This window comes from Gouania willdenowi, unplaced genomic scaffold, assembly GCF_900634775.1.
Source record: "Gouania willdenowi unplaced genomic scaffold, fGouWil2.1 scaffold_356_arrow_ctg1, whole genome shotgun sequence".
NCBI lineage: Eukaryota > Metazoa > Chordata > Actinopteri > Blenniiformes > Gobiesocidae > Gouania > Gouania willdenowi.
This window is the reverse complement of record NW_021145118.1, coordinates 108,947-128,076: the sequence shown is the minus strand read 5'-3', so window position 1 is coordinate 128,076 and position 19,130 is coordinate 108,947. Positions and strand designations below refer to the sequence as shown.

The window sequence follows — 19,130 nt, the reverse complement described above, 5'->3', positions numbered from 1 at the left end:
GAAGGAGACTCTCTCTCTCTTCTCCTCGCTCACTCACTTGTCAACGTGACCTTGATAAAAACACTCCAACCTCAGCTGCTCTGAGATGGAAATGACCTGAAGGACACAAACAAATATCTGGTGATAGAACGGAGAGGAAAAAACCACAAAGGCAGGGACGACAAACTCATGTTAGTTCAGGGGCCGATTCACACATTATTGTGCCATAGTTTACATTTCTATGTATACATGAAATACAAATACTCACTTATTAATGAACAAGTCACGACTTTGTTACTATCGTAGATGTCATGTGTGCAATGCAATAATAAAACAACAAACACATTATCACAGACGAGTTGTGTTTAAGTTTAAGGATAAAAACGTCACGTCAAGATAAAACAAACAAAATGACAGAAAAGCTCACGAAGGAAAAGAGAAAATACACAAAATGAGTGAAAAAACCAACAAAAGAGAACTGAAATACACAAAATGAGATCAAATGTACTAAATATTTACAAAAATGCACAAAATGACTTCAAAAACAAACAGGATGACAGAAAAACTCACAGAAGTAAAGAAAAACACACAAAATGACTGTAAAAACAAGCAAAGACACACAATACTGCAACAAAAACAAAAAATACACAAAAGGATGACAGAGATACACAAAATGACTGCAAAAGACAAATTAAATGACAGAAAAACTCACAAAAGGAAATACAAACGCATAAAATGTTTACAAAATTAGATAAAATATGATAAACAACCTCAAAAACACAGGAAAAGAATCACAGGACATTCAGAACCCTTCATTTACCGTAAAAAGATGTATTAACGCTGCTTAAATTGCCTGAAATTTATTCTGGAAAACAAGTAATTTAAACATTATTGTGCCATAGTTTACACTTCAACATATACATGAAATACAAAATATGTAAGAAACCGACAATATCTAAGCAATAAGTGACAGAGATCAGTCCCAACAGGATTTTTTAACTAATTCCTTTTTAATTAGGAGAAATATTGTGTCATAATTTAAGAAAAATTGAAGGACTTCGTAAGAATTTTGAGTTTTTTTCCAACTGTTTAACAATAAAAAATGCACTAGGAGTGTTTCGTTTTATTTACATAATGATTCATGTTTTCTCTCTAATTTTTACTTTCTACTATGGGCCGCAATAGAGGCTCCAAAGGGCCGGATTTGGCCCCCGGACCATGAGTTTGACACTTGTGCTCTAAGGGATTAGCTTTGTGTGTTTTTTTGTTCCAGTGTTGGATCCTTTAGTTTTTATAACAAAGTTTGTTGAAGGATACATTAATGATTTCAAAGCAATAAACACTTCTCTCCACTGTTGTCATGGAAACAAGAAGAGTTACTGATTCAACAAATTCTGGATAGCCAAAAAAAATTATTTGAACTACTACAATTTTGAAAGAAGGATTTTTGAATATATAATAAATAAATAAATAAGTCATGGTCAAATTATGAAAAATAAGTTATATTTTTCTCATAGAATTTAGTGGTGATTGTACAATAATATAATAACAATAACGTGAAATATTAAACTTGTGGGGGAATAAGGTCCATAAATAAAACTTACACTTAAAGTGTATAAAATATATACTGTAAATATAATGTACTCAAACCATATACTCAAGCTAGATTTGTTGATTTCATTTTTTAATTTCATTTTTTAATAGATTTTGATCTATTTTAAGTTTTTCAGTGAAATTTGAACAAACTGTTCAATATTTATCTGATTAAAGAAACCTTACTGATTTCGAATTTCAAAATAAACCTTTTTCAGAGCTCTAGTGTTAATTCCATATGTACGTTTTTCCAAAACAATGAACTTTTAAAAGTTGCAGTAAATTCATTATGTATCTGTGGCTCCCTCTGCTGGTGAAAAGACATAATGACACAATTATTTGGTAAATTGTACCGGAACTATTACTATTAGAACCTGTGAATTAACTGTATATAATATTTTACCTTTAGTAGCATATATATGATCAGTCATTTAATAAAAAACAAAAAAACAAATATTAAAGTAAATGCATCAAATCAAACAAACAATTTTCTTTAAATTTAAAAAAAAATCCATTAGTGATCATTTAAAAACTGTAGGAATATTTACTTATTTTTAAATTAAATTAAGTAATAAACAGTAATTATAAAAAAGGTTCAGGATTGATTTGACTTATTTTGGAATATAAAACAGGCTAATATTAAATTATTCAGTCCACATGTGCTTTGTACGTGATTAATGTATTTCTATTCATTAATTTACAATTTGATTTTCCAAATTTAAACTAAAGAAAACTAAACTAATTCATGTACCACACAAAATGTATCCATTTCCTATAGCATTCTCTTTGGAATAAATCAGAAATTAAATTAATCATCACAATGATAATAATAATATAATAATAATAATAATAATAATAATAATAATAATAATAATAATATATTATTATTATTATTATTATTATTATTATTATAATTTTAAAAAATTACATGAATGCACAAATTATTAAAAAAACATACAACAGGATATCAAAAAATACACAAAACACAAAAAAACCATATATATAATAACAAAAACAACCAAAATTATTACAAAAACACAGAAAATGAAACTAAAACACACAAAAGAACCAAAAATAAACAAAAATAACTGAAAAATATCACAAAATGAGAGAAAAACTCATACAAAACGACTCCAAAAAGACACACAATATACAAAATGATAAAAAAATAAAATAAAAAAATAAAAATGACTCCAAAAACATACACATTTGCAAAGAAATACACAGTGACTCCATAAAGCATACGTCTAAATTCTAGCTTATGTTGTCACATTGGTAGTAGACGTTTCTGCAACATTAAATTGTAGAATTGTAGAATAATTACAGACAAATACACAAAATGACGATAAACGAAAAAAAATATATGCAAAACTATAACAAAAACACAAAATGAGAGAAGAAAATATACAAAAAGGGCTAAAAAAAATACCAAATTACACAAAATGACTAAAGAACGTATAAAATATTATAGAAAAATACATAAAATGACTACAAAAATAACTGAAAAATAAACAAAACTACAACAAAACACAAAATGAGGAGGAAGGAAAAATATAAAAAACGACTCAAAAAGGCACAAAACGACAAAAAATAAAAGAGCAATATACAAAATGAATTAAAAAACATACAAATATCACACAAAGTGGCTTCATAAAGCAAACAATTACAGAAAAATAAACACAAAACGACTGTAAAATATACCATAACAGCAACAAAAACACAATATGAGTTAGAAAATATACAAAACGACTCCAAAAACACTAAAAAACAAATTACAAAGAAATACAGTGAAAACAAAAAGCAGACACAATTACTGAAAAACACACAAAGCTCATCCAAAAACAAAATGTGAGAAGAAAATATACAAAATGATTCCAAAAAGATACACACACACACAAAATAACATAACAATATTAAATATTATAAGAAAAAGGACTCCAAAAACATACAAAATGCACACAGTAACTCTAGGAAGCATAAACAAATTACAGAAACATACATAAAATGACACAAAAACACAAATTGAGAGAAGAAAATATACAAAGTAACTCCAAAAACATCCAAAATTGAGGGAGAAAACACAAAACCACTACAAAAATAACAGAAAAATATGCAAAATGACAACGGAACACCACAGAATCTCTTTTTCTGTGTTCATAATGCTGTGATTGTTTAATATTCTAAATACTGACATGAATGTTGATCACATGGTCCATGCTATAAATAATCTTTCCATGCTCTCCCTAGAGAATTCAAATCTCTTCCTGTGTTTACAGCTGTTCTGGCTCAGTTAGCTTCATTCTTCATTCATTCATTCATTCATTCATTCATTCATTCATTCACAAAATGATGACAAAAATGACTCCAGAAATACTAAATTACACAAAGTGACTCCAGAAAGCAAAAAAAAAAAAAACAAAACATAAAATGACTACAAAAATAAACAAAAATTACAAAAAAAATACACAAAACTACACTAAAACACAAAATGGGAAAAAGCATCTAAAAAAACATACAAAATAAGAAATTATAGAAAAATACATAAAACTACTACACAAAAATAACTGTAAAATATACCAAATTTGGTTAATATTCTAAACACTGACATGAATCGTTGATCACGTGACCCATCCCTGCTATAATTAATCTTTCTAGAGGATTTCAATCTCTTCCTGTGTTTACAGCTGTTCTGGCTCAGTTACAGCTTCATTCATTCATTCATTCATGTATTCAGTGTTGTGCAGACATAGGAGTATGACAGGGTTTGTAATGTGGAATAAAGAAGGCAGGTTGACACTTGTCTCACCTTGAGTGTGTGTGTGTGTGTGTGGTGTTGAGTTTCCTCCTTTCAGCTGTGGATCCTCCTCCTCCTCCTCCTCCTCCTCCTCCTCCTCCTGCTCCTCCTGCTCCAGAGCTGCTGGTCAGACCAGTTTCAACCTCAGCCTCAGCTTCAGCTTCAGCTTCAACCTGGAGCTCAATGTGTACAAAACAGGATCTGATCCAGATAAAAGAAGTGGCTTCTATGAAGGATCTTTGAGCTGAAAACAAGCCCAACACCTGCATTTACGGACTAGTTTCACCTCTGCAGGTAAACATCTGGACAGGTGAGTTCTTCATATCACTTTCATTTTGGTTGATGATTAATGAGGAATCTTTCACTGGATCTAAAACTGCTTTATAAAAAAAAATAGGATCAAACTAAACTCAACTATCGCCTTTAAACACATTAAAGATCATTATTCATGTTGTTTAATGTCAAATATCCTGGATTTAATCAGTCGTAACCTTCACTAAATGAAAATAACCAAAAAATAACCTGTCGGAGCATATGAACCAGGAACTCCTCAGGAAGATAACACACACACACACACACACACACACACACTGAAGTCTCAGTTGTAAAGGTGTAGTAGCCTAGTGTCGTTAGCCAGTGAGCTAATAAATAACATGCTAAAGTCAGGGCGTGGCGGTCAACAGTGAACATGCCTGTGATGACGAAACCAGGTGAGAGAGAGAGAGAGGAAGTCATGTGACCGGAGACGTCCTGATTGCAGGAAGGAGAGAGTGTATAGAACACATGTGTCAAACTCAAGGGCCCGGGGGCCAAATCTGGCCCTTTAGAGCATCAAATCCGGCTCGCTTTAGAAATGAAAAACAATAGAAAGAAACATCTTGTTAGTTACCAAATAAATCTTACACACATTCAATTAAAATCTACAATATTTGCCAAAGCAAAGATTTCTTTCTATCACATGACTGTAGTCTTATTTATTTATTTCCCTCCCTTATTTATTTTATTGCCCTCACTAAGGAAGGGGAAGAAGAAACACTTTATTATAGGGAGAATATAAAAAGAGAGGGCAGTGTTACACCTGGGTGAGGGGGAAGGGAACAGGGAAGAGGGAGTTAGGGTAGGACAATGGAAAGGACGAGGAAGAGTTGATTATTTTAAAGTGAGAGTGAGATGTGATGTTATAGTTGTGTATATTGTGCTTTTTGTGTTGTGTGAACCAGTCTGGTGATAAGTGTGGTGCTTAGGTATAATGGTGGTGGCTGTGTGGACAGAGGGAAGGAGTGATATTTAGGATCAACGTGTCTAAAGTTAAGCCCAGTATGAGTTTTATCCCATAGAACAAGGCCAGTGCATCGTAGACCAGTGTATGTGCAAGAACCACTTCTGTAAACCCAAGCACCGCTCCGGACCCTAAGGTGCAGCCAGGCCAGCAGAAAGAGCGGGGTCCAAGGAGCCCCAGGCCACCCCCCCACATTCAAGCAGCCCCCCAGACGCCCCAAGATCCCAAGCCAAGAGGCAGTCACCGCCCCCACACACACCCGAGAAAGCCCCAAGGAGCTGAAGACCCAGCGCACCCTGGGGCACCAAGGGGACGCTGCAAGACCACCACACCGGCATGCGGCAAGCACAGCCCCGAGACGGCAGAGTCACAGACCCTAGCCTCGCAGGGGACCGCCCCAAGCAGGGGCCACCCCGCGCTGCACCGCAGGCACGCAAGGGCGTGGCCCGTGCCGCCCGCCCTGGAGGACCACCGCCAGGGCTGGCCCAGCAGGCCAAGCCTACCAACCCCAAGAACATCCCCCCGGCACAGGGAACCCCCCACAAACTGGACACAGTCCAGCAGGACCGCACAGCCCCAGACTGCGCAAGGACAGCGGCCCAGGCCCCGCCGCCCACCGGACAATGCAAGTCACGGGGCAACGCCCCCCACCGGCACACAGGCGACCGACGGCTGACACCGCGGGAAGTAGGCACCACCAATGGCACACATCAGGTGCGGCACAGCAGCCCCCAGCCAAGGGTGCCCTGGACCCACCCACCGGCCCACAAACAGCAGGACAGACCCACTAGCCACCCCCCAGCAATTAGCATCATCAAACACTAAAAGTGTGTATATTTGTATATTTAAAACAAAAACACATAAAATAAGAGTAAAATACACAAACCGACAATAAAAATACACAACAAAAAACACATAAACGACAACAAAAATTTACAAAATGACCCCAAAATACACAAAACAAAAAATTACTCAAAACGACAACAAAAAAAAAAAAAAAATACAGAAAGCATAAACAAAAATACACAAAAGACAACAAAAATACTCCAAAATATACAAGAGGATGACAAATATGCACAAAAATACCAGAAAAATATATAAAACCACAACAAAAACATATAGAATGGGAATAAAATACAGAAAACAATGATAAAAATACAGAAAATGACTTCAAACACAAACCAACAATAAAAATACACAACAAAGACACAGAAAACAAAAACAAAAATTAACAAAAGTACTCCAAAATACACAAGATGATGACAAATATGCACAAAAATAGTAGAAAAATATATAAACCCACAACAAAAATACATAAAATTTGAGTAAATTACACAAACCAACAACAAAGATATACACAATGAAACCAAAACACACAAAGCTTTGGTTGTTTCCTGTGTTAATGCTCATTATTCTAATGCTGACATGAATGTTAATCATGTGACCCTTAGATAACATGAGATGAAATCATCATTTTGTGTCTCTGCTGTGATTAATGTTGCCTCCATGTGTTCCAGATATGATTAAAACAAACAGTATGATGATGAAAACTCATGTATTCTGTGGGGACGTTTAGTAAGTCAGAGTTTGGCTCACGCTGCATCCTTCCATGATGAAGCCGAGGTTTATTATTACGCTGCTGCTTCACTTTTCCACAGTGGAAATAAAAACCCAGACGAATAAAAGCATCTGGAACGACTGGAGCTGTGAGGGTTCTCTCCGTTTGGACCATGTTCTCCTCAGCCGTGCCGTACAGGAACCAGCACTACTCTGAGCTCAGGAAGGACTGTGTGAACAGTAAGAGTCTGTTTGAAGATGCAGAGTTCCCTGCAAACGACTCCTCGCTGTACTTCAGGAGATCCCCGTATGGTCGAGTGGAGTGGAAACGACCAGGGGTAACATTACGTTCATCTCTACAGATGTGCAGACCACAGGTTCTCATCATCACCTCTGTTTGTAGGAAATAACCCAAGAACCTCATCTGTTTGTGGAAGGCATCAGTGCCCACGACCTGAACCAGGGGGAGGTAGGAAACTGCTGGTTCGTGGCTGCCTGCTCAAGTTTGGCCCTGAAACCAAACCTGTGGAAAAGGGTGAGATACAACTCATCTGTGATCATTTATTCATCATTGATTCACAGTTTATTACCTAAATACTGTCATTTATATCCATTTTTGCTCTTGTTTTGTGTCTTTTTTAGAGTGATTTAGTGCGTTTTTTTTCCTGTCAATTTGTTATTTTTGTTGTTTCTGTCATTTTTGTGTTTTTTTGGAGTCATTTTGTGTATTTATGCATCTTTTTGTCATTTTGTGTGTTTTTTAGAATTTTTTGTATTTCTGTTGTCATGTATATTTCTGTCGTTTGGGGTTTTTATGTTGATGTCTCATGTTTTTCTCTCATTAAAGCTGCAGTATGTAGAATCTTCTCTCCGCTCCGGTTTGAAGTCCTCCCTTACCGGTATATTTCTGAATGCTTTTAGCGACTTGTTTCTCAATAGAGACGTTGTGACAAATGTAGGGACGGTATCTTGTGTTAGTGGAGAAATTTTCTGGTGTTTTAGAGACTCTGACATGAATAAACATATTACTCTGTAGTTACTGTCCCGAACAGCCGCTCTGAGCGTCAGCCGCATCCAGACTGTCAAATGAATTCACCTTGAATAAGCTTCTCTTAAGTTTACACACGATTTATCCCGTCTGTTCTCACTGTCCCTCTGACACCAGTGTGTGCGGCGGACCCTCTGCAGTCACGGAGGTTCGCGAGGACGCAAAGCAAAAGCGATCAGTTCCTCCTCAGTGGTTGCGACTTTATTCTGTTGCTTCTCAACCTCGGTCTGCCTTTTCCCGCTTGATTTGCCGTGTAACTGTTGTTCCTAACGCTGTTCTGGAGACTTCTGCTGCTGGAACGCAAATGCACTTTTACTACCGATCGTACGTGAACGTGCTAGACTTCAGTCGAGCAGCCAATAGAAACGCCCAAAAGAGCTCATGAAGCACACGTGTTTGTAGAAAGATCTCTGATTGGCTGACAACCAGCGTAACGCACCTGGATTTCTAAACTTCATTTACAGCCAGAAGCAGAAGAAGAGATTCACTGTCCACTCAACACTTTGGATTACAATATTTTTGACCAAATGAGGCCAGAAAAAAACTTACAAACTGCAGCTTTAAGTGTGTTTTTGGAGTCATTTTGTGTATTTCTGTTGTCATATTTAATATTTTTCTGTCATGTTGTGTGTTTTGGAGTCATTTTGTGTATTGTTGCTTTCCTTTTGTGTATGTTTCTGTGATTTTGTCTTTCTGTTGTCATTAAGAATATTTTCTTTGATTTAGTGTGTTTTTGGAGTCATTTAATGTGTATATTTCTATCATTTTGTGTGTTTTGAAGACATCTTGTGTATTTCAGTTGTCATTTTCTATCTCTTTATGTCATTTAGTGTGTATTTAAAGTTATTTTGTGTATTTTATTTGTCCTTTTGTGTTATTTCTGTCATTTTTGTAAAGGTTTTTGGTGTTAGTTTGTGTAATTTTCTCTCATTTAGTGTGTTATTGTCATTTTGTGTATTTTTGTTGTTGTCTTGTATAATTGGTGTGTTTTTGGAGTTAATTTTTGTTGTCATTTTGTGTGTTTTTGGACAAATTACATGTATTTTTGTTGGCATAGTGTGTTTATGGAGTTGTTTTGTGTGTTTGTGGAGTCGTTTTGTGTGTTTTTGACTTTTTGGAGTCATCACACACAAAACAACAGCAAAGACAGACAAAATATTGTAAAAACAGAGAAGACGACTACAAACATCCGTAGAATATTTTGTTTTGCTAGTGTTTTAATGAACAACTAAAACAGAATTCTTCTCTCACACTGAGCTGCTTTTAAAGTTAATGTTTAGTTGTTGCATATTTGATTTCTCTGATAAGAGCGTTACACAAAGGAACAGAAGAAAAGCTCATTTCTCTGGCTCACATTCCATCACAAACTAAACTACCCGCCATAGAAATGTCACTTTGTCTTCCTGTTGTGTGTCCGTAGGTCATTCCTGACTGGAAGGATCAGGAATGGGATCACACACACCCAGAGAAGTACGCTGGGATCTTCCACTTCCAGTTCTGGATCTTTGGGCAGTGGGTGGACGTGGTGGTGGACGACCGTCTGCCGACCATCAACGGAGAACTCATCTACTGTCACTCCAAGACGAAAGACGAGTTCTGGAGTGCCCTGTTGGAAAAGGCCTACGCCAAGTCAGTCACACTCATTTATTGACATATTGTTCAAAAAAACACATGTAAAAATCTTTAAAAAACACGTGAAAAAAAAAAAAAAATGTAAAAAAAAAAACACACGAAAATTAAAAAACACATGTGAAAAAAAAAAAACATAAAAATAAAAAAGTGAAAAAAAAAAAACACATGAAAATAAAAAAAAAGTAAAAATTTAAAAAAATATAAAAAACATGCAAAAACTGAAAAAACACATGAAAAAAAAAATAAAACACATGAAAATCCCGTGAAAAATAAAACACATAATAGTGGAAATAATGTGAATACATTTGAGATAAATCTTTTATTTTTGTATTTTAGCAATCTTAATAGATTTATTTATCTTTCTATTTATTTAATTACATATTTAATCATTAATTTATTAGTATTATTATTTTTAATATAATCTATTTTTTCCTTCTTCATTTTGTATTTATGTATCTATTTATTTCTCTTTAATTTATTTATATATCTTCTAGTTTTAGTAAATGTAAACTTTTGTTCATTCATTTATTTTTAGCATCTGAGAGTGAAAAGGATTTTCTTTAGAATTAATTTACCGCTAAGATGCATGAGGCCACAATAGTAAATGAATTACAGAAAAATACATAAAAAGACAACAAAAATACACAAAATGACTCTAAAACACACAAGATGACAAATATGCACAAAAATAACAGAAAAAAATATACAAAACAACAAAAATAAACACATGAATGAATAACAAAAGCACAAAATGACAGTAAAATGCACAAAATGACTCAAACACACACAGAACGACAATGAAATTACACAACATGACAAAAAATGATCTTAATGACTTTAAAAAAAAACACAAAACCAAAAAAACCCAGAAGGAACAAAAAAAAAAAGAAAGAAAATAGACAAAACAACAAATATTGGAAAACAATAACAGAAAAACACACACAAAAAGATGACAGAATACACAAAATGACTACCAAAAAAAAACAAAATGAACTGAAAAATATACCTAATGACAACAAAAACACACAAAATGAGAGAAAACTATACTAAATCATACCAAAGAACACAAAAACAACTAGAAAATCACAAAAAATAGAAAAATTATGAAAAAAAACAACAGAAATACACACGGCCTTTGTTCTTCCCTGTTCTAATGCTCAGATTAGTCATTAATCTACACATGATATGAATAAATATATCTTTGTTTCCAGGCTCTCTGGCTGTTATGAATCATTGGAAGGAGGAAATACGGGCGACGCTGTGGTGGATTTCAGCGGTGCAGTGGCTGAAGCTCTGAACTGGAAGAAGAAGCTTATTATAAAGACGAGGCCAAACAGGAGCTTCTGTTTGAAAACCTGCTGAAGGTTCATGATCGAGGTGGAATCATCAGCTGCTCCATCAGGGTCAGTTCTCTGTCTTCCTCTGCTCATGTCTGCGGTAGTAACTGAATGATTTCACCTTCTTGCTGTGGAGTAAGAGATTTGTCTCAAGTATATTCACAATTTTCACAGGTATTTTTCAGATTTGTGTGTCGATGAGTTAATGAAAAACATGTGAAAATCTACAAAAAACACAAGTGAAAAAATGAAAGATACATCGAAAAATCTAAAAAACACGTGAAAATCAAAAAAAAACACGTGAAAAAACTAAAAAAAAAACACTTAAAAATCTAAAAAAAAATGTTGGAATCTAAACAACAAGTAAAAAATCTAACAAAACCATGAAAAAACAAAAAACACGTAAAATCTAAAATAAATACGTAAAATCTAAAGAAAATGGGAAAAATCCAAAACCTTGTAAAAATCTCAAAAAAACCTGTTTACAAAAAATCTCAAAAAAAAAACACCTGAAAATCTAAAAAAGAAAGTGAAAATCGAAAAAAACAAGTGAAAATCGAAAAAAATGTGAAATTCTAAAAAATGTGGAAATCCAAAACAAGTAAAAAAAAAAAAAAAAACACAAAACGTGAAAATCCAAAAAAACACGTAAAAATCTAAAAAAAAACACATGGAAATGAAAAAAAAAAACTGTGAAAATCTAAAAAAAACGTGAAAAAAAAAAAAATCTAAATCAAAAAAACAAGCGAAAAAAAAATTGGAAATTTTTAAAACACATGTAGAAACTTAAAAAACACGTGGAAAATCTAAAAACACACGGAAAAAAAAAAACACAAGTGAAAATCTAAGAAAAAAAAGTGAAAAACCGATAACCACATGTGAAAATTGTAGATCTATTTGTGAATATATTTGAGATGAATCTCTCCGTACCCTGCAGGCTCTGCCTCATGAGATTGAGAACAGAATGGCCAATGGCCTGGTGAAAGGCCACGCCTACTCAGTGACCGCGGTGAAGAAAGTACGTGTGGGTCACGGCCTGATTGCGTACTTCAAAAATGAAACCATTCCTTTGATCCGCATGAGGAACCCGTGGGGAAAGATCGAGTGGAAAGGAGCTTGGAGCGACAGGTGAGGAGGATGATGGGTAATCTGCAGCTTTGCTCTGTGTCCAGTAAAAGCAAAAAATTACACTAATAACACACAACACTAAAAAAAGAAACAATAATACACAAAATGACAAGAAAAGTAAACAAAACAAGACACAAAACTATAACAAACACAAAATGAGAGTAAAATACTCAAAATGACCTTAAAAACACCCCAAATTATAGAAAAATACACAAAAATATAACAATAATTCACAAAATGACAACAAAAATAAAGAAGATGAGTTTAAAAAAAAACACAAAACAACAACAAAAACACATTATATGAGATTAAAACACACAAAATTACCCCTTAATATACACAAAACAACAACAAAAATGCACAAAATGACTCTTAAAACACACCAAACAACAACAGAAATACACAGTGATATTTAGAATACACAAAATGACAACCAAAATGAACAAAATCATTTTAAAAACAAACAAAACAACGCCAAAAACACATTAAATGAGAGTAAACTAAAGAAAATGACAGCAAGCAACACAAACAACAATAGAAATAAACCAAACTATAACTAACATTTAAAATGTCCTAAAAAAACAAACGAAACAACAACAAAAAAACAAAATCGCTGTAGAAACACACAAAAAAACCATAAATGAGAGTAAAATACACAACAATATAACAAAAATACACACAATGACAGTAAAATAAAGAAGGTTTCCTTTGAGTGTCTATAATAGTGAATCAAATCCTTCTGTTCATAAAAACAGGCTTTACTGTGTTTCCTGTTTGTAAATCCTCTGGAATAAAAATAACACACACACACACACACACACACACACACACACACACACACACACACACACACAGACACATTGGGGTGAATGTGTGTATTTTTGTGTTACAGTGTGTGTTTTGGGGGTGAATGTGTGTATTTTTCTTTGAATGTGTGTATTTTTTGTGATTGTGTGTTTTCGGGATTATTGTGAATGTTTTAAGGTGATTGTGTGTATTTTTCAGTGATATGTGATTGTGTGTGTTCTGGGGGTGAAGTGTGTATTTTTCTGTTATTGTGTGTGTTTTTTCGGGGTGATTTTGAGTGTTTTGGGTGTAATTGTGTATTTTCAGTGATTGTGTGTATTTTTGGGGTGAATTTGTGTATTTTACTGTTACTGTGTGTGTTTTTGGGGTGATTTTACTTTGATTGTGTGTGTGTTTGTGACTAAAGCAGCTATTGTTCTCCATCAGTTCTGAGGAGTGGTCAAGGTGGGCGACATGGAGAGAGGATCTCTGGGCATCACGGTGGAGGACGATGGAGAATTCTGGTCATTATCTCCTGTTTTAGACAATAATCAATAATCAATCATCAATAACCTTGATCCGCTTCCACAGGATGTCGTTCTCAGACTGGTGCAGGTTCTTCACGGACGCAGATGTTTGTCGGATCATCAACACGTCGGCCGTCAGCGTCCATAAGACGTGGCACGAGGTCACGCTCTTTGGAAGCTGGACCAAGAACTCAGAACCTCTGCTGAACCGCTGTGGAGGATGTTCTAACCACAGGAGAACCTTCCTGCAGAACCCACAGGTTCTACTGCTACACACACACACACCCACACACACACACACACACACACACACACTGACACTGTGTGTGTGTGTGTGTGTAGTACCTGTTTGATGTGACCAAGGACGTGGATGAAGTGCTGATTTCATTACAACAAAAAGACATGAAGATCCACAGGAAGTTTGGACAAGGAGAAAATCTATCCATGGGTTTCAGCGTCTTTCAGGTGATTTCCTTTGATCTGAGGGTCACGTGATCAACATTCATGTCAGCATTAGAATAACGAGCATTAACACAGGAAAGAACAAAGGGTTTCTGTGTGTTTTCGACTCATTTTTTACCCTTTTAATCATAATTTTGTAGATTTTTTTTCTGCTCCATTTGTGTGTTTTTGTTGTTGTTTTGTATGTTTTTGTGTGATTTGCAAATTTCCTGTTGATTGTGTTTGTATATTTCTTTTTTTCTATTGTGTAGTTTGTTTTTATTGTGTATTGCATGTGTGTAAATGTCTATTAGAGTGTTTTTGTCATTGTTTTGTGTGTCTTGGAGTAATTTTGTGTATTATTCTTTCATTTAGTGTTTGTTTGTTGTTGTTTTGTGTTTTTTTGGAGTAAGTTTTTTAAAAGTATTTTGTCATTTTGTAGATTTTTCTTTCATTTTGTGTTCTTTTTTTTTTTTTGCCGTGATTTTGCTAATTTCTTGTTGTTTCTATATTTTTCCTTTGTGTTTTATTGGGATCTGTTTGTTTGTTTGTTTGTTTGTTTTGTTTAAAGAAAAAGAAAATATTATAGTTTATTGTTGTTTTGTGTGTTTTGAGTAAATTTGTGTATTTTTATTTTATTGTATATTTTTCTGTAATTTTGTGTATTTTTTAGTCGTCTTGTGTGTTTGGTGAGTCATTTGTGTATTTCTGTTGTCATGTTGTGTTTTTGGAGTCTTTTTTGTTACCATAATGTCTGTGTTTGGAGTAATTTTGTATATTTATATTGTTGTTTTGTACATTTTTCTCTCATTTAGTGTGTTTCTGTTGTGTTTTTTGTGTTGTGCAGTAATTGTATGTATTTGTTGTCATTTTGTGTCTTTTTGCTGTTGTTTTGTGTTTTCTTCTGCCATATTGTGTGTTTATGACTCATTTTTGTGTGTATACATAATTAGACTGTTGTCTACGTCTGCTGTATGGACGAATCCTCTCATTCACTGTCTTTATTAATATCTATCTTTCTTGTTAAATGACCAAACAGTGAACAGTTGTGTGTCTTTGTGCAGATTATCCTCTTAGCTTATTATCTCTGTGTCTAAAGTCACCTTATCTCCATCGGGTCCCTTGGATCCATCCAAGGGAGCTTTCAGCTTGATCTAGACCAGGAAGATTTAAAGCTAATCTTTATCTCTATGATGAATTAAAGCATCAGCACTAGTGGAAAAAATGTATTTCCTTTTCAAACTTTAATGATTCAAAGTAGATAGAATTACTCACTCTAATGAGAAGCAAAACAACGTTAGAACATTCTTGCATATTTTTGTAATCATTATGTTTATTTTTTAAATTTAGTGTGATTTTGTAATTGGTTTAGAAATATTTTGTGTATTTTTCTCTCATTGAATGTGTTTTTGTTGTGGTTTGTATATTTTTCTGTTGTTTTTGTTTATTTTAGTTGCCGTTTAGTGCATTTTTGTTGTCCTTTTGTGTGTTTTTCTGTCATTTTGTATTTCTTATGAGTTATTTTGGAGTTTGTTGTCGTTTTGCATTATTTTCTGATATTTTGTAGTCTTGTGCATTTCTGTTTTGTGTGCTTTTCTGTCATTTTGTATTTTTCATGAGTTATTTTGGTGGGTTTTTGGAATCATTTTGTGTATTTTGTTGTCCTTTTGTATGTTTTTTGCAAACTTGGATTTCTTTGGAGATATTTTGTATTTTTTTCAGTTATTTTGTATTTTTGTTGTCATCTTGCATATTTTTCTGATATTTTTTTGTAGTCGTGTATTTTGTTGTCCTTTTTATCGGTTTTTTCTGTCATTTTGTTGTTGTTTTTTAAGTAATTTTCTTTATTGTTGTCATTTTGTAAGTTTTTTCTGATACTTTTCCTCTCATTTGTGTAGTTTTATGTAATTTTACAAGTTTTTCAAGTTGTTTTTTTTGTATTTTGGTTGTCATTTTGTGTATTTCTATTTCTATTTGTGTTTTGTGAGTAATTGTTGAACTTACCATTTGCTGGGATGATGTTTTGTGTTTTCCAGGTGGAACAGAACAGGAAGTACCGCCTCCATGACATCCTGACCCAGAAGTGTGTAGAGACGTCCACGTACATCAACGCTCGCACCGTGTTTCTGAGGTCAACGTTGCCTCAGGGCCGATACGTGGTCATCCCCACCACCTTTGAGCCGTACACGCTGGGAGATTACATGATCAGAGTGTTCACTGATGTGGACTCAGGCTGCAGGTCACACACACACACACACACACACACACATCTTTAAACTTTGTTTTTATTACGATCCTTTTCTGATTATTTATGAGGCACGAAACACACACAATGTTGTGTGTATTTGGTGTCATTTTGTGTATTTTTCTGTGATTTTTGGGTAATTGTGTGTGTTTTTGGGGTCATTGTGTGTATTTTTTCTGATTGTGTGTTTCTGGGGTCATGGTGTGTATTTTTCTGTGATTGTTGTATTTTTCTGATTGTGTTGTTTCTGGGGTCATTGTGTGTATTTTTCTCTGATTGTGTGTGTTTTTCTGTGATTGTGTGTTTTTTGGGGTGATAGTGTGTAATTATCTGTGATTGTGTGTGTTTCTGGGGACATTGTGTGTTTTTCTCTGATTGTGTGTGTTTCTGGGGTCATTGTGTGTATTTTTCTCTGATTGTGTGTGTTTTTCTGTGATTGTGTGTTTATGGGTGATAGTGTGTATTATTCTCTGATTGTGTGTGTTTCTGTGGACATTGGTGTTTTTTCTCTGATTGTGTGTGTTTCTGGGGGTCATTGTGTGTATTTTTCTGTGATTGTGTGTATTTTTCTGATTTTGTGTGTTTCTGGGGTCATTGTGTGTATTTTTCTGTGATTGTGTGTGTTTCTGGGGTCATTGTGTGTATTTTTCTGTGATTGTGTGTGTTTCTGGGGTCATTGTGTGTATTTTTCTGTGATTGTGTGTGTTTCTGGGGTCATTGTGTGTATTTTTCTCTGATTGTGTGTGTTTTTCTGTGATTGTGTGTTTTTGGGGTGATAGTGTGTATTATTCTGTGATTGTGTGTGTTTCTGGGGACATTGTGTGTTTTTCTCTGAGTGTGTGTGTTTATGGGGTCATTGTCTGTATTTTTCTGTAATTGTGTGTGTTTTTGTCTGTGATTGTGAATGTTTCTGGGGCCATTGTGACTTTTCTTCCATGACTATGTGTGTTTTGGGGTCTTTTTGTGTATCTTTCTGTAATTCCGTGTGTTTTTAGGATAATTTTCTGTACATTTTTTTCAGATTTTGTGTGTTTATAAGGTCATTGTGTATGTTTTTTTCTGTGATTGTGTGTTTTTGTGGTCATTGTGTGTGTTTGCTGTGACGGCTGCTCACAGATGTCACAGAATGATAACTTCTCTCTATCGTGGGCTCACAGGGAGCTAGTGGAGGACAAACCCAGGATCAGATGCTGGACGTCCTTCCTGGGGTACCCACAGGTTGTGTCCCACGTGTACGTGCACGCGGCCGAGGGTCTACAGAACCAGGACAGCTCAGGAGGTCAGACCTCCGTCCAGGCCTCAGCTTCACTTCTCCATCACGGTTGGTTAACGCTCTCCTTTCTGCCTCTGACCAAGGCGCTGACCCCTACGTCATCATATCCTGTGAGGGGAAGTCGGTGAAATCCAGCATCAAGAAGGACACTTTACAGCCAGAGTTCGCCATCAGTGGAGTTTTCTACAGGAAAAAACCCCGAAAACACATCACAGTGCAGGTACGGCTCTGCTGAAGGTCTGTAGAAATAATAAAACCATATAATATCAATGTAAACATTAGAAAAAGTTAATGCACAAAATAATAATACAAACAATATATTACAGAATTACACAACATTAACCAAATACACACAAGACAACTGAAAATACACAAGAATTAAAAAATGACAACAAAAATACTTAAAACAACTCAGAAAAATACAAAATGACCAAAAAATACAGAAAATAAGAGGAAAATATATAGTTACAACAGAAATACACAGAACTAACAAAAATAATTGTGCAAGACAAATCAAAATATACCAAAAATACCCAAAACTTTTACAAAATTACAAAAAAAAAACACTCAAAAACACACATCTTCAAAATTAACTGCAGTGTATAAAACCACAACACAAATACACAAAATTAAGCCCCAAAACACACAAGACTATGAAAAATACACAAAAATAACAAAAAAAATTGATTTACAAAATACACAAAGACAAACAAATATTCAAATAACATAAAATGTGTATAAAAATTACAACAGAACATTTGACAAAATGACTTAAAAAACACAGAAAAATACTAATAATGAACAGTAAAATGGTAATAAAACAACAGCCAAAATGCTTTGTTGTTTCCTGTGTTAATGCTCTGATTCGTCATTATTCTAAATGCTGACATTAATGTTGATCATGTGACCCTCAGATCAAACAATCCCACTGTGATTAAAGTTGCTCAGTGACTGCTGGTGTGAATCCCTGACGTGGCATTTATATTTCCAACATTTATTTTGTATTTCTCTCAGGTGTGGAACAGCAACGCAGTGAAAGATGAGTTCATGGGTCAGGTGGTTCTGTCGGGCTCGGTCAACGACCCAGATGCTCCACAGATGTTACAGCTGAGGAAACGTGGGCGACAGATGGCCGACGAGATGCCTGGAACCATCGGAGTTAGAATCTTCACTTCAACACAGCTCACAGCCATCTGAGCACCTACACACACTGCCGCATCATCAGCATTAGCATAATCATTAGCATCATCATCATCATCACCATGGTTCAAAAACAAACTATTGTTTACAGCTGCTGATGTTTACGTGAATAATAATAATAATGTATTGGATTTTATTAACCCTTTATCATAGACACTCAAGGCATTATTTTTTCACTCCACGCTTAGTGGTGGTAAGCTACTACTGTAGCCACAGCTGCCCTGGGGCAGACTGATGGAAGCGAGGCTGCCATAGTGAGCCATTGGCCCCTCCCACCACCACCATCACTCACTCACACACTACATTCATAC

General features: G+C 34.8%; 1 pseudogene; it reads left to right on the top strand.

The window, feature by feature from the left end:
- Positions 1 to 4,472: 4,472 nt before the first annotated feature.
- LOC114459838 (calpain-5-like) lies at positions 4,473 to 19,045 on the top strand (annotated as a pseudogene).
- Positions 19,046 to 19,130: the final 85 nt, after the last annotated feature.